Source organism: Symphalangus syndactylus, chromosome 4, assembly GCF_028878055.3.
Source record: "Symphalangus syndactylus isolate Jambi chromosome 4, NHGRI_mSymSyn1-v2.1_pri, whole genome shotgun sequence".
Classification (NCBI taxonomy): domain Eukaryota; kingdom Metazoa; phylum Chordata; class Mammalia; order Primates; family Hylobatidae; genus Symphalangus; species Symphalangus syndactylus.
In genome coordinates this window covers 121,928,120-121,942,036 of record NC_072426.2, presented here as the reverse complement: position 1 = coordinate 121,942,036, position 13,917 = coordinate 121,928,120, and positions in this window count along the sequence as shown.

Here is a 13,917-nt window from a genome sequence, read left to right as displayed (position 1 = left end):
GGAAGGACAGTGCAGTGAGGCCATCAGTGTTTGCAGGGCAAACACCACATCAGAATGGTAGGTGCAGCCTGCACATTTGACGGTAGCTCTATCATACATGAAAAATTCCCACGAAGCAAATGGTAACAGAGAATTCATTCAGAAGGCCAATATCTTAACTTTACCTTTTTCTTATTTAAGTGTACATCAATGGTATACTTACTCCTAACTTCAATTTTATCCCTTACCCCTTTACTCCTCTTGAATCCTGGTGAAGTGCTATTGCTGGCCAGGATGGTGATAGGCTGTAAGGTCTTGAGGACCCAGTCCCTCATTTTACCTTTCCAGACCCATCTTCATTCCGCACTCACCCTGCGTCCCACATTTCCCATGTCCCCATCACAGCAAGCTGCTCCCCATTTTCAGACCCCCATATGCCTTAGGACTTTTTTTTTTTTTTCAAGAACATCTGTGCCTGGCCTATGCCTTTTCATCCTAGACCCAGCTCAGTTGTCATCTCCTGTCTGAAGTCCTCCCCCGTTTCTCCTCATAAAGAGAGGTTTAGAGCGAGAGAGGTATGCTTGAAAAGCCAGTTCTGTCACTTACTAGGGGTATAACTCTTGTTCGACAGATGAACTCTGTTTTCTCAATTATAAAATGAGGATACTAACATGTGTCTTTCACTGTTAGCTGACTCTCAGAGCTCTCATTAAAATCAGATCTTTAGCACAGTGCCTGGCACAAAATAAATATTCATAAACTGCTGCTATAATTATTATCTCCTGTTCTCCCAGAACACTTTGTTCTGCAATAGTGTTTATCAGATTGTGAAAGAACTGTTCCTTTGTCAATCTCCTCAGTGAGATAAACTCTGCTCAGCTTTGTGTCTCCAGTGGCCATTATATGATCATACATGTGTGCTTAATTAATGTATGAACAGTAAAGCCATCACCCCATGGTCATAGTTAAATTCCTTTACATTCATGTGTTAAAATATTCTTAATTTAAGCTTTCAAATATGGCTCTTGCTTATCCACAACTATATGGATGAAATGAAAATAGAGGAGTATACTTTCATAGGATAGTGTTTCAGAAATCAGTGGCACCAGGCACTTCTGGAAGTAGAGAGGAAGGCAGGTCTGAAAATAGGAAGGTACAAGACAAGGTCTGTCTTGGGGAAACTGGGACCCCCTGAATGTTGCGGCCCTTAGCCAAGGCATGTGGTAGTTTTCACAACAGGTAAGGTCACAGTCAGACATTACAGCAGAAGAAAACAAACCAGCACAGAAATGAATCAGCTGATACAGCAAACAGCATAATTCACAACCTAAGAGTTACAGGAAAAATCAACCTATGAGTGTTTTCAATGCTGAGTTAAATCAATGAAATTATATAATTTGTAAAGCAAAAATAGGGCAAGCAGATTTTAAAAAGCAACTAAACAGAAATACTAGAAATAAAAACTATAATCAGTAAAATAAAAAATCTTAGTGGACAAATTAAAGAATGGTTTGGGCACAGGTAAAAAAAGAATTAATGAACTGTAGAACAGATATAAGAAATAAAATGACCAGAAATATATCTGGAATCTCTAAGCATAAAGATCATTGCACAACTTCAATACTCAGAAAGGCAGTAGGACACACAGACATGCTGAAAGTAAATTAAATATGTAATAAATTATCTAGTCAGATTGATTCTTTTCTAACACCATGTAATATTACATATTCAACAACCACCAGGTTATTTATTGTATCTGGAACGGAAATATATAAATTGATCCTAGCATCTAATATTTCCATGAAATAGTTATTTATATTTTGCCTAATATTAAAAATAATAAACCTTCATAATGATATATGATGATTACAAAATCATTTCAGAACTTCAAAAGGATATATGGTTAAGTTAGGCCACCTCAAAATCACACAGTGAACATAACTTAGAAACTTTAGGCAACCATATAAGTAAACTTAAACTTTGTGATTCCTAGTGTAAATTTTGAAGAAATCATAATTAAACTTGACTTTTCATGCTGGAAAAACTTTAAAACACACATGATAAAAGAAAGATTTTCATTCATTTCCTTAGACATACAACTAAGAAAATTTTGGGGCCAGGCGCAGTGGCTCACGCCTGTAATCCCAGCACTTTGGGAGGCCAAGGCTGGTGGATTACGAGGTCAGGAGATCGAGACCATCCTGGCTAACACAGTGAAAGCCCGTCTCTACTAAAAACACAAAAAATTAGCCGGGTGTGGTGGTGGGTGCTTGTAGTCCCAGCTATTCTGGAGGCTGAGGCAGGAGAATGGCGTGAACCTAGGAGGCGGAGGTGGCAGTGAGCCGAGACTGTGCCACTGCACTCCAGCCTGGGCGACAGAGTGAGACTGCATCTCAAAAAAAAAAAAAAAAAAAAAAAAATTGGAATCAGAGAGAAGGAAAGGGACCTGTTGTAGTCATTTGGCCTTAGTTAGGGGCCGAGGTTCCCAAGTGATTTCCTGGTTGCAGAACAGGGCTGCATACATACCTGTGGGATGGTGGTATCAGTTATAGAACTAAAGCATCCTGATGCAGCTTCAGGAAGAACATAAACTTCAAGAGCAACTTGTTGGAAATACACGATGACCCAAAATGCCAAAATGACAGAGATGGGAACAGAAAGATCCCAACTCAAAGGTAAAAATAAAGGAGAGGCTGACTCCAGCCCTTTTTCCACCAATATCAGAAATGCTTTTCATATCAATATGAAGTTAGAGAGGACGTAGACATTTACATTATCTAACATCAGTTTTAAAAGAAAACACTGGGAAATGTTCTCCAAGACTAAGTGTGATGCAATAATAACAAGTATAACAACTTCTTGCATTTAGGTAACATGATTAGAATTGGAATTCCATTTTGTCATCTCTACTTGCCTGTGGATAGGTGGGGCATGCTGCTTGCCACCATTTTACAGGGAAAGAAGCTGAGAAACCTAGTGGTTAAGAGACTCGTCTTGTGTTGCCCAATGAATGAACCAAGTAGCACCTTTTCATTTAACCATTAATGTGGTTGTTTTGAAATAGCTCTTCTCCTAGGGAAGATTGGAGGCAGAGCAGGAAAACTCACCTTTGTAAGAAGAGTTCTCAGCTGGAGTTGGGATAGTCTCATTCTCTCTGTGTCCAGAACCAAACTCATCAACTTCCTGCCAGAGTTCACAATCTATCTAGCTGCTCAACTTCGACCTCTCCTTCTCTCTCACTTCTAATCTAGCACCAACTCCTGGCAAGTCTACCCTCTAAATGTCTCCCAATACTTCTCCCCACCCCACTGCCATCGTCATCGCTAGAGATCCATGATCTCTTGCCTGGATTACAGGCATCCCAGCCTTCAGACTCGCCCTCTCCAATCTACTTTCTAGTCTGCTGTGACAGTAATTCTTCTAAAGCGACATCAGATAAAGACTGTACTTACTTTTCTACGTCTCCCTCAATAAAAGTTTGACCTCAGAATAATGCCCACTTTGTGAAATGGCTTATAAAGGAGCCCTAGTTTATCTATCTGTTTTCCTCTTCCATCCCTTGCTCCCTTACTCACTACGTCCCAGTCGCACCACAGTTTGTCTGTTCCACCTGCCCTTTCATCCTTCAGAACTATGTCCATGCTGTTGCTGCTGCCACAAACACCCTTCCTTTCCCCAGCCCTTATACTAGTCAATTCCTATTCACACATCAAAGCTCAACTTAGCTGTCATTTTCTCCAGAAACCCTTGTAATACAGTATTTGCTCTAACTTGCCTGTATTCCCAAACTGACTGTATATATTATAAAGGGAGGGTATGTGTCTGACTCATGTACCACTGAATCCCCGGTGGCTTGCAGTGCCCAGTAAATATTTCTCTTTATTTAGTTTTTAAACTTGTATTGGAATATAGAATAGCTACAAAACATGCCCAAATCATAAGTAAATAAGGCAATCCATTCTTACAAATTGAATACACTCTGTATCTAGGACCCATATTAGGAAACAGAACATTGCTTGTACCCCAGAAATCCCCCCATGTGTCCCTTCCAGGCAATACACCACCATGGATAATCACAATCCTGATTTACAACAGCATACATTAGTTGTATTTCCTTTTACTTTACAAAAATCGTATAGTAAATTTGCTTTTGTGTCTGAATGCTTTTGTTCAACATTAGGTCAGCAAGATTCATTCATATTGTTGCATGTGGTCATGCATTTTCCTTGCAGAAGTGCCCAATAATTATTTATTAAGTGAAAATAATGAATGAAACAACAATCACTAAAATCCAAAAGAGGAGAAAAGTCTCCACATGTCACAAAATGAAGGAAATGGGTCAACTCCAATCTTCAACCTGAATCCCCCAAAGTAACAGGAGATATAAGAAATGGTACGATAATATGTGTCCCAGGACCCTTTCCAATGTCATAATAGTAAACTGAAACATCAGCAGCAATAGGATCACTCCTTTTCTCTTGTTTTATCTTTAAGGTGTGTCACTTCTATAATCAGAATCACAGAGCCAGGTGCAAAGGGCATCATTTGAATTATAGGACGGTGACTAGAACACACCTTCCTGGATGTTACAAGCAAGAAATACAGACGTTAAATTCTGACTTACTTCCTGTTTTTGTGCTTTACACTATCCCTTTTAATATGCCAAACGGTCTATGAATCCCATCTGTCAGGAATTAAAGATGTACAATGCAAGTAAAGGAAGTAGCAAATTAGAAAGTGATAGAACAGGGGCAGAATACAGGGACAGAGGGAGGATGCATTGAGAACATCAGGCAGGGATCCTTGAAGGATTGTCTTGGTCCTCAACTCTGGCTTCAACTGAAAATCACTTGGAGGAAATGCTGATGGCTGGGCTCCATCCCAGACCAGTTGTTTCAGGATCACTAGGCATCAGTATTTTTTCAAGCCTCCCCAGGTGGTTTGTACATGCAACCAGCTTTGAGAACCACTGGTTTAAAGCAAAGACTAGAGGGAGACAATAAACAGACACACCTGCAGTTGTTCCCAAACTTTATTATAGGGAAAAGTCACCTGGAGAACTTGTTTAAATTGTGGATTCTCCCAAAACCACCCCACCCCAGCCCCAGAAGATCAGATTCAGTTGGTCTGGATAAGCCTAGGGCTCTACATTTGCCACAATCTCCCCAATGATCCTGAGGGAGGAGAAACCCCAGGGAAAATATGGCTAATGAGGATGAAGAAATAGACAAGAGGTGGAACTTCAATGAAGAGGAAAACTCTTCCTAGCCTTGGTCCAGAGCGAGCACACTAAAACTCTGCCCTGAAAGAGGTAACAGACTTTATTTTTTTCTTAAAATGAAGCTTTGTATAGATAACAAAAAATATGAGTACTTACTAAAATTTCATTTGCCCTTAAATTTAAATGTCTCTGAAATAATGTGAATATACTGAATGGGCACCAATTTACCTCTTCACCTTCCTTTCCTTTGCACAATAGTAAACCCACCATGCCAGTTTCAATACTGAATTGAATAGTTTCTAAAATGCATAACTTATAAAATGGCAAGCTCTATAACCATGAGTGTGCTTTAATAGAATGATTCCATGACAATAAGCATCCTTTAAAATTAACAGATAGCTTTTAGGAAAGCCAATGCAAAGACTTTATTTTTATGACCAAATGTGGAGGATACATTAAACGGCCTCTGAAGTTCCTTCAATTATAAGAGATGAAGAATTCAATTTGAGAATTCCAGGGGTTTTTTCCCCTGGTTTTTTTCCCTGCTAGATCATTCAGTCATCTGCTTCCACATTCCAAGAGACTGCAGTGTAAAAATTAATACAAAGAGCAGCTACTGCACAAGATATTATTCAACAAAATTTAAGTGAAGGGTGCATCCTTGAGTATGGGAAGAGAGTCCCAGCCACCTAAATAAGGACCAGTAGGCAAGTCACATTGCCGACCCCTGAGTGGACCTCAGCACGTGGCTCGGCTGTTCTGGATCCCAGTGTCACAGTTTTCTAGCCTATAAAATGAAGTGACTAATGCCAGCTACCATACACTGAGCTCCTGTGTACTAGGATTTTTGTGTATACCTTTTTGCAATAATTCTGTGAGTTATTATTATCCCCATATTAAAGATGGAGAAATTGAGGCTCTAAAATAGTTAGGTAACTATCCCAAGGTCTAGTTCTTGAGTAGCAGAACAAGAAGCCGGTTTCACTATTCTTAAAGCCCTAAAGTTCCGGGCCCATATCTGGCTCATCACGGTAGCCCCCTAGGTCTTGCCCATGCAGCACGGTGCCTGGCACACTCAGGACATGTCTTCAGTCCGTGAATCAACCCAGCTCCAAAATCATTTTCTTTATCCTTCCAGTTATTCTATTATATATGCCTCAAGAAATGGATACTGGTATGAATATCTCAAAATAAATTTCCTAGACCCAAGATTAGAAACATTTGAAAAGCTCCATATTCCATTTCAGAAGAGTGGGGCGGGGGGGCGGATTGCAAAGGTTTTGGGTGGCCGTTTGCTGCAGTAACCAGAGAATAGGATGGAAAGAGCCTAGATGGACTCCCTTCCTTCTTAGTTTTGTGACTTTAAGGCCAGTTAGCTAATCTTCATTTCCTCATCTGTGAGAGGCAATGTGAATACAGTGATCCTTGTGGCTCATTCAAACACTAAACTTTTATTGTACGCGGTCCTTTTTATTTTAATAGAACACTATCCACCACCCGTATTTCACATGACCCTGAACATTCACTCACCTAGGAGAAAATCTGTCTGATGTGCACAGGAGTGTCTGTAAACAAAGTTGACTATTCAGACCTTTTGCATATTATATTTATCTGAGGATCTGCAGTTATTTTCTACTCTATTTTTAGTCTGTAGGTAGTCTCTTTTTCAGATGATAGGGAGGGATAAATCAAATATTATATTTAGAGTGAGCAAAATACTCCCATTTCACTCAACACTCCTTGAGTGTTCTTTTTACCTAGATCAACCCACAGTGCATTTGGAAAACTATAGAAAACTGTGCAAATAGAAGTTTTGTTACACAGCTAGCATATTCAGGAAATGGGAAGGGCCAGTGAGTCAAAAATTACTACAGATTTAGAATGTTACACTTAATAATTATGGTCACGGGGTAGCTACAGGATAGTTCTTAGAACAGTCAGATAAGTAGACATGGGGATCTGGAGCTGCCTACAGACCACCTGGGAGAGGGAATAGTAAACCAAGCTTAGGTTAGAGGTAGCTTTTTTGCAATTGGACTTTAGAAGGTAGCAATTACTTCTCTGTCATCCGCTGGATGTTCTCTTTTTTCCTTTCCACTTCTCCTTTCACTCTTTCAGTTTATCTGCATCACACACCCACTATGTGCACAAAGTAATAAAGATCAAAGAAACCATAGAAAAATGGCAAGCTTTTTTGGAGGGGATGTGGGGGAGACACATACACGCAATCAAGTAGCATAAAATCGTACCAGCACTAAAAACTCAGACTTTGGAAACAAACATATCCGGGTTTTAATCCCAGCTCTACTAGCCATGCAAACTTGGGCAAGTTATTTATACTGAGTAGAGCTTCCTCATCTGCAATAAATAAATAACTGATGATGACGGTATCTGTTTCATAAACCTGCTGTAATGACTTAAATAGATAATATGTGTAAGGGAGGTTATGGTGCCAATTATATATTTGATCCTTCCAAAAGTGGTAGCTGTACAAGGTGAGCAGAGATGAGAGGGTAATCCATTTTAACCAGGGCTGCAGTTTAGGCTTCCTAGATTCTTAACAGGCTCCATTGCCTTTGACTCCAAAGAGCATTCTTCTTAAAACTCACTTGATTTTGCTGCAGCTACAGTAGCCTGATTCAGTGTTTCTCTCTCAAACTTTTCACAAATCCCTTTGATTCTTCGACTCCTATCTCTCTTGTCTCTTTACAACTCTTCCCAAGTTCTAGTCCTTGATCCTTGCATCTCCTGTCTTAACCATATTGCCTCCCATGGGTCATCTGCCACACCTGTGCTTCTGATGCCTTCATCTCTACCTTCAGAGCTGACTGGAGCTCCAAACTGGAAAGGTGAAGCATGCAAAAATCAAGACACAGTAAAGGCTATAACATGCTCCAGAGAGCAATGTGCTGGGGGTGGGGGTCCAAGAATGTTTGAGCTCATCCCAAGTACAGGTCCTCTTTGCTAAGGTTGGCCTCTCCTGTCAACTTCCCTGCATGGGAGGAAACACTGCCATGAATATTTTCCTAAAGCATTGCTTTTATTTGTTTTCTTTCCCTCTTCTGGGTCTCCCTGTTACCTACTATCTCAAACATGGCCTTCTCTGCAGGGTCCCTTCTGTGTACTCAGCCATATATTAACCACCTCTCCCCAAAGCTGCTCTCATCAAGCCATCTCCTTGCTGACAAATTTGGTAGCTTGTTTTTTCCAAAGCAATAATACGTGTAAAAGTGTCTAGCGCTTTGCCAGGCACAAAAACAGTGGTGAATAACAGCCTGTATCAATCCCAGGTCGATTTGGGGAGACCACAGGAACAGTTTTGTCAGTTGTATGATCACACAGGTGTGGGTGGGTGGCTGGGTGGGTGTCTGTTTTTGCCATTTCCAAGTGGTGACTCCACATTTTCCCTGGTTCCTTCCCACAGAAGCTCCCAGAGAGGGAGCCCTCTTTTCTTTCCCCTTAAAAAAGAAGACTTCTGACTTGTCTCCTCATAGTCCCAAGAATCTCTAGACACAGATTAGAACCCTAATTGGGGGAAAACAACTATCACTCAATTGTAGGTCAGGATATTTATAGAGTGTAATATATAACCTTAATGGAAACCTGTGGGAAGAACAAGCAATATTCTAAACAGTGACTTGATCCTTTTTGTACAACAGAGAGTTTTTTTATTATTGCACAGTTAAATCTTGGTCTTTTGGTTGGAAGGACAGTGAGATTTATGCTTCCCTGGGAATTATATCTTCTCAACTACAAATCTTAAGACCTAGCTGGCATTCACAGAGAGGGAGAACTCATCCTTTCACTCAATGAATAAATATGTTATGGCCACAGCCCTGGGGAAAAGTTTTCAAGAACCTTCTATTAAAGACTATCCAAGTATGTGCATCATGCAAATAATCAACTTCTGGTAAAACAGAAAAGGAGAAGTATATGGCTAGCAGGGTTGAAGCAAGCAGGAGATTGTATGTATCCAGAGATCTCTCAATATCTCAATAACATATACTGTTATTTGAACTGGAAAGATAGGTAAGATTTTTGACAGACAGCAGGAGAAAATTTTACAGTCAGAGTAGCATGAGCAGAGGAGGGACATGGGGGCCTGCATGGGGGAACAGTGAATAGTCTGGTCTAACAAGGATGTACAATATATTTGCAGGAGTACAATGAGACAAGGCTGGAGGGGGAGGTAAAGGTCAAGACATGAATGACCTTAATTTTCCAGCTAAGGCATTTGGCTGTAGTTTAATGGTAAATGCAAACCCACTAAAGGATTTTAACAGCCATGATCTGCACGGTGCTTTACGAAGCTTAGTCTACCAGATGATTTGAAAATCTTTGCCTATGAATTAGTTAAGGTCCTCACCATTGCTTGTTGGAATTATTGGTATAGTAAGCAGTCACCCATCCAAAACCAATTACATGGGGGTATACACAAATAAGTAGATGGCTTGTTGTGTGATATCTTTCTTGTTTAACCTACCAAACTCTGTTGTAATCATGTATTTACCCAATTCTTCCTTCTATTAGACTGTAAGTTCCTTGATGGCAGACCAGTACCTCACTGGCCTGTGTATCCTTGCTTCTCAGCACAATGTTGACACACAATGGATTGTGATGTTTTGTTCATGCAGTGAATGAATGACAGCATGCAGGCAAGAGCACTAGACAGGAGGTTATTGGAATGAACCAAGTGAGAGATCAAGACTTGAGCTAAGGTTGCAGTGTTGGGAGTAGACATGAAAGACACTGCAAAAATAGACTAAGTCCTGAAACGCTGTCTAAAATAATAGTGAAAAACATAATCCCGTTTCCTCTTTTGTGTTATAGGCCACCATAATAAAAAATGACTTGTAGAAAATACAAGAAACGTTTTTCTACACCTGCCTCATGTATGCACACTTAGGTGCGCATTGCATACACAAGCACGCATGCAAGCACACACACAGCATCCTTGATTCCTGGTTTTACTACAATTAAAAAACAAAATAAAAGAATAACAATGACTCCAAAAAGCAATGGGAACCAAAAGAAGCAATCAGGTAACAGGTTCTTTCAAAACAGACAAGGACCTAAGAAATAGTGATGATTAATAAAACATACTTACAAATAGTCATGATGGAGCCACTGATCTAATCTTTTCACCACCAGAAAAGAAAAGGTTGGGTTATCATCAGTAGTGGAAAAATGATGCTAGAATGGCTAAAATCCAATACACTGACGAGAAATGCTGGCAAGAATGTGGAGCAACAGGAACTTTCATTGATTGCTGGTGAGAATGCAAAATGATAAAACAACTTTGGAAGACAGTTTGGCAGTTTCTTACTAAACTAAACATACTCTTACCATATGATCCAGTAAATGCATTCCTTGGTGTTTACCCAAATGAGCCAAAACTTATGTCCACAAAAAAGCCTGCACATAAATGTTTATAGCAGCTTTATTCATAATTGCCAAAACTTGGAAGTAATGAAGAATGTCCTTCACAAGGTAAATGGATAAACAAACTGTGATACAGACATACGATGGAATATTATTCAGCAATAGACATAAATGAGCCATCAAACCACAAAAAGATGTGGAAGAAACTTAAATGCATATTGCTAAGTGAAAGATGCCAATTTGAAAATGATGCATACTGTATGATTCCAACTATATGACTTTCTAAAAAGGCAAAACTATGGAGACAGAACAGGAGTTCAGAAGGAAAGAGGGAGGGATGAATTGGTGGAGGACAGGGAATTTTTAGGGCTGTGAAACTGTTCTATGACACTGTAATGGTATGTACACTTCATCATACATTTGTGAAAACACAGAGAATGTACAGTGCAAAGAATGAACCCTAATGTAAACCATGGACTTTAGTTAATAATAATGTATCAGGTCGGGTGTGGTGGCTCACGCCTGTAATCCCAACACTATGGGAGGCCAAGGCTGGTGGATCACTTGAGTTCAGAAGTTCAAGGCCAGCCTGGGCAACACGGCAAAACTCTATCTCTACAAAAATTAGCCAGGTACGGTGGCACATTCCTGTAGTCCCACCTACTTGTGGGGCTGAGGTGGGAGGATCACTTGGGCAGGGGAGGTCAAGGCTGTAGTGAGCTGAGATGGCACTACCGCACTCCAGCCTGGGTGACCAAGCAAGACCCTGTCTCTAATAATAATGATAAAAAAAGTATAATATTGTCTCTTCAATTTCATCAAATGTACCACACTACTGTTAATAATGCAAAAGGTTAATAGCAGAGGAAGTGGTATGTGTGTGGAGGAGTGGGGTATATGGAAACTCTGTACTTGCTGCTCGATTTTTCTCTAAACCTAAAACTGCTCTAAAAAAAATGAACTTCATTAATTAAAAAAAATACAAGAGACAAATAGAATCAATTATATACTATTATATCACACTGTCCAAACACTATCTGAAACTGACAATAATCTGTCAATCTGTATCAATCTTGGTCCAAACAGGAAAATATAAACCACTGTAAGTATTTAAACCAGAGAAAATTTAATATCAAGAATTGGTTACATAGGTAAGGGGGAAGATGAGAAATCAAATAGATACAGACAAGCCAACTAGTATAGCAGGAAGCTGCTACTTCCCTAAGCTGAAAAGACAAAGAGAGGAAGACATATTATAAAAGCCAGGCACTTGGGCCATAGAGAAAGCTGGAACTATAACCACAGACAAGGCACTGACACCAAACTAGATAACATCTGAGGAAGCGAAAGATGAAAGAAGCACCATGTTTCTCCACTCCATCCACCCTCTAGTCTCTCATAGGTGCTGTTTATTAGTGAACCATGCTATCATGGGAGGCTGGACAATGGGCATCCAGCATCGACTGCCCCTGCGATGCAGACCAGAGTAGAATAAGGGAAGGGAAAGGATCGGGGCCGTCTGTCCCAAGACTAGCATGCCATCACACACACAAATAATAAATATAAGAATAAGGCCTCTCGAGGCTAGCTAATCTGATTTTTAAAATGCTTTAACCTTGGCAGTACGTTAGGAAAAAGAAGACAGGCACAGAGTAGATATTAAGCCCCAAATTCGCAAAGTAGCAAGAGTCATTTATTCAAACTACCAGTCACTTCTCCCCAGCCTCCATGTCATTTCTTATACTATCTTCTCCCCACCAACCCCCAGCCCTAGGAAGGGTGACTTGATTGCATGACACCTGAGCCAAGCAGAGTCTCTCTCCTAGGGAATGGCAGCCAAGGAGACTAACTGAAGACGTTCTGCCTATAATGACAAGGAGAGGGGAAACGCGGAAAAATCAGACTTTCTAGCTCCCAGAGAAAGATCATGAGATGCACTCCATTTATTCAAGCTGGTTTTAGTGGGTTTCTGTTTATGCTAACATCATCCCTAAGATAGTTACCTATGAAAAGAGCTATTTCAAATTTTCAAATTGAAGCTTTTCCTTTACCCGTGATAACCGATATGAGATTTATGACAGGGACGTCTTATTATAGCTTAGCATTGCTTGGACCCAAATCATCAGAGTGCATATTGTATATGCTTGCACGGGATTCAGAATAACAGAGCTTGGACATTGGTTGCAATCAAAACAAAGTTCAGAAGAACATAATGAAGTAAAAGTTAAGGCTACCGGCTGTCTCACAACCAATACAAACGTTTTCTAAGACAGTTGTAAGAAACATTCAAAAGCACAGGTGCAAGGAAGATGTCCAGGCTGTAGGAGGAAATGTTGAAGATATCTAAGGCAATTTTTAAAAATTATTCACTGAAAAGCCCTGTCAGTCTTTTTTCAAATGCCGGGGATTAAAAAGGGCTGTTATTTATAATATAATAAATTATTTCAAAAGCAGCTTATTATCCTCCACATTTTTCTATTTCACTTCCCTTAGAATTTTTCCCCTTCATCCACAAAAGAAATTCTAGAATTGAGGGGAATAACTGAGCCCCTCAGTGCCTATCATGTGGCTTCCATAGGGAGATGTATAGAAACACATCTGCATCTGTGTAAGCCCATTAGGCCAGGATTTTCATCTGATTCTATCTTGGGGTAGAATATGACCTTACTCATTTGCATACTTCAATTTAACATTCAATTCCCCATAACTATAACATCATAAAAAAGCATTTATTTTAAAAATGTCAAAAGGAAATTATTATTGGAAAGATAAAGTTGGCATGATTATGTGATGAAAGTTCAGACTCCTAGAGCAGCAAGTGGCACGTTGTATATGTTGCAGCAAGATACATTGTATTTTGCTTTACAAGATATACAAGATATATTGTATTTTGCCCACATGTGAACAGTTATTAAAACTATTACAAACAGTGCATATGCCTTTGAAAAACCAGACACACACGCAGTGGATACAGCACATCTATTAAAACAAACTCACCGCTCATAGAGATGAGAGTAATCAACTGATTAGGATTAATTATATCACATCAGGAAAAGTTAATTTTTCAAAAAATGGTTCTCTTGTGCAATGGTTTTCAAACCTGGCTAATCAAGAGAGTTCTGTTCTTCAGTAGGTCAGGGATAAGCCTGGTTTGGGACTAATGACTTAGAGTATCTTCCAATTGGAGGCTAATTAATAGTAAATACATTAAATCAGGAAATCCTACGGAATCATCAGAAAATACTCGTGATGCCAAAATGAAATTTAACATGACTTAATCAAGCAATAGCTTCACCTTCTTCCTGACTGTATGGGTGTTTGGAGGTGACATATCC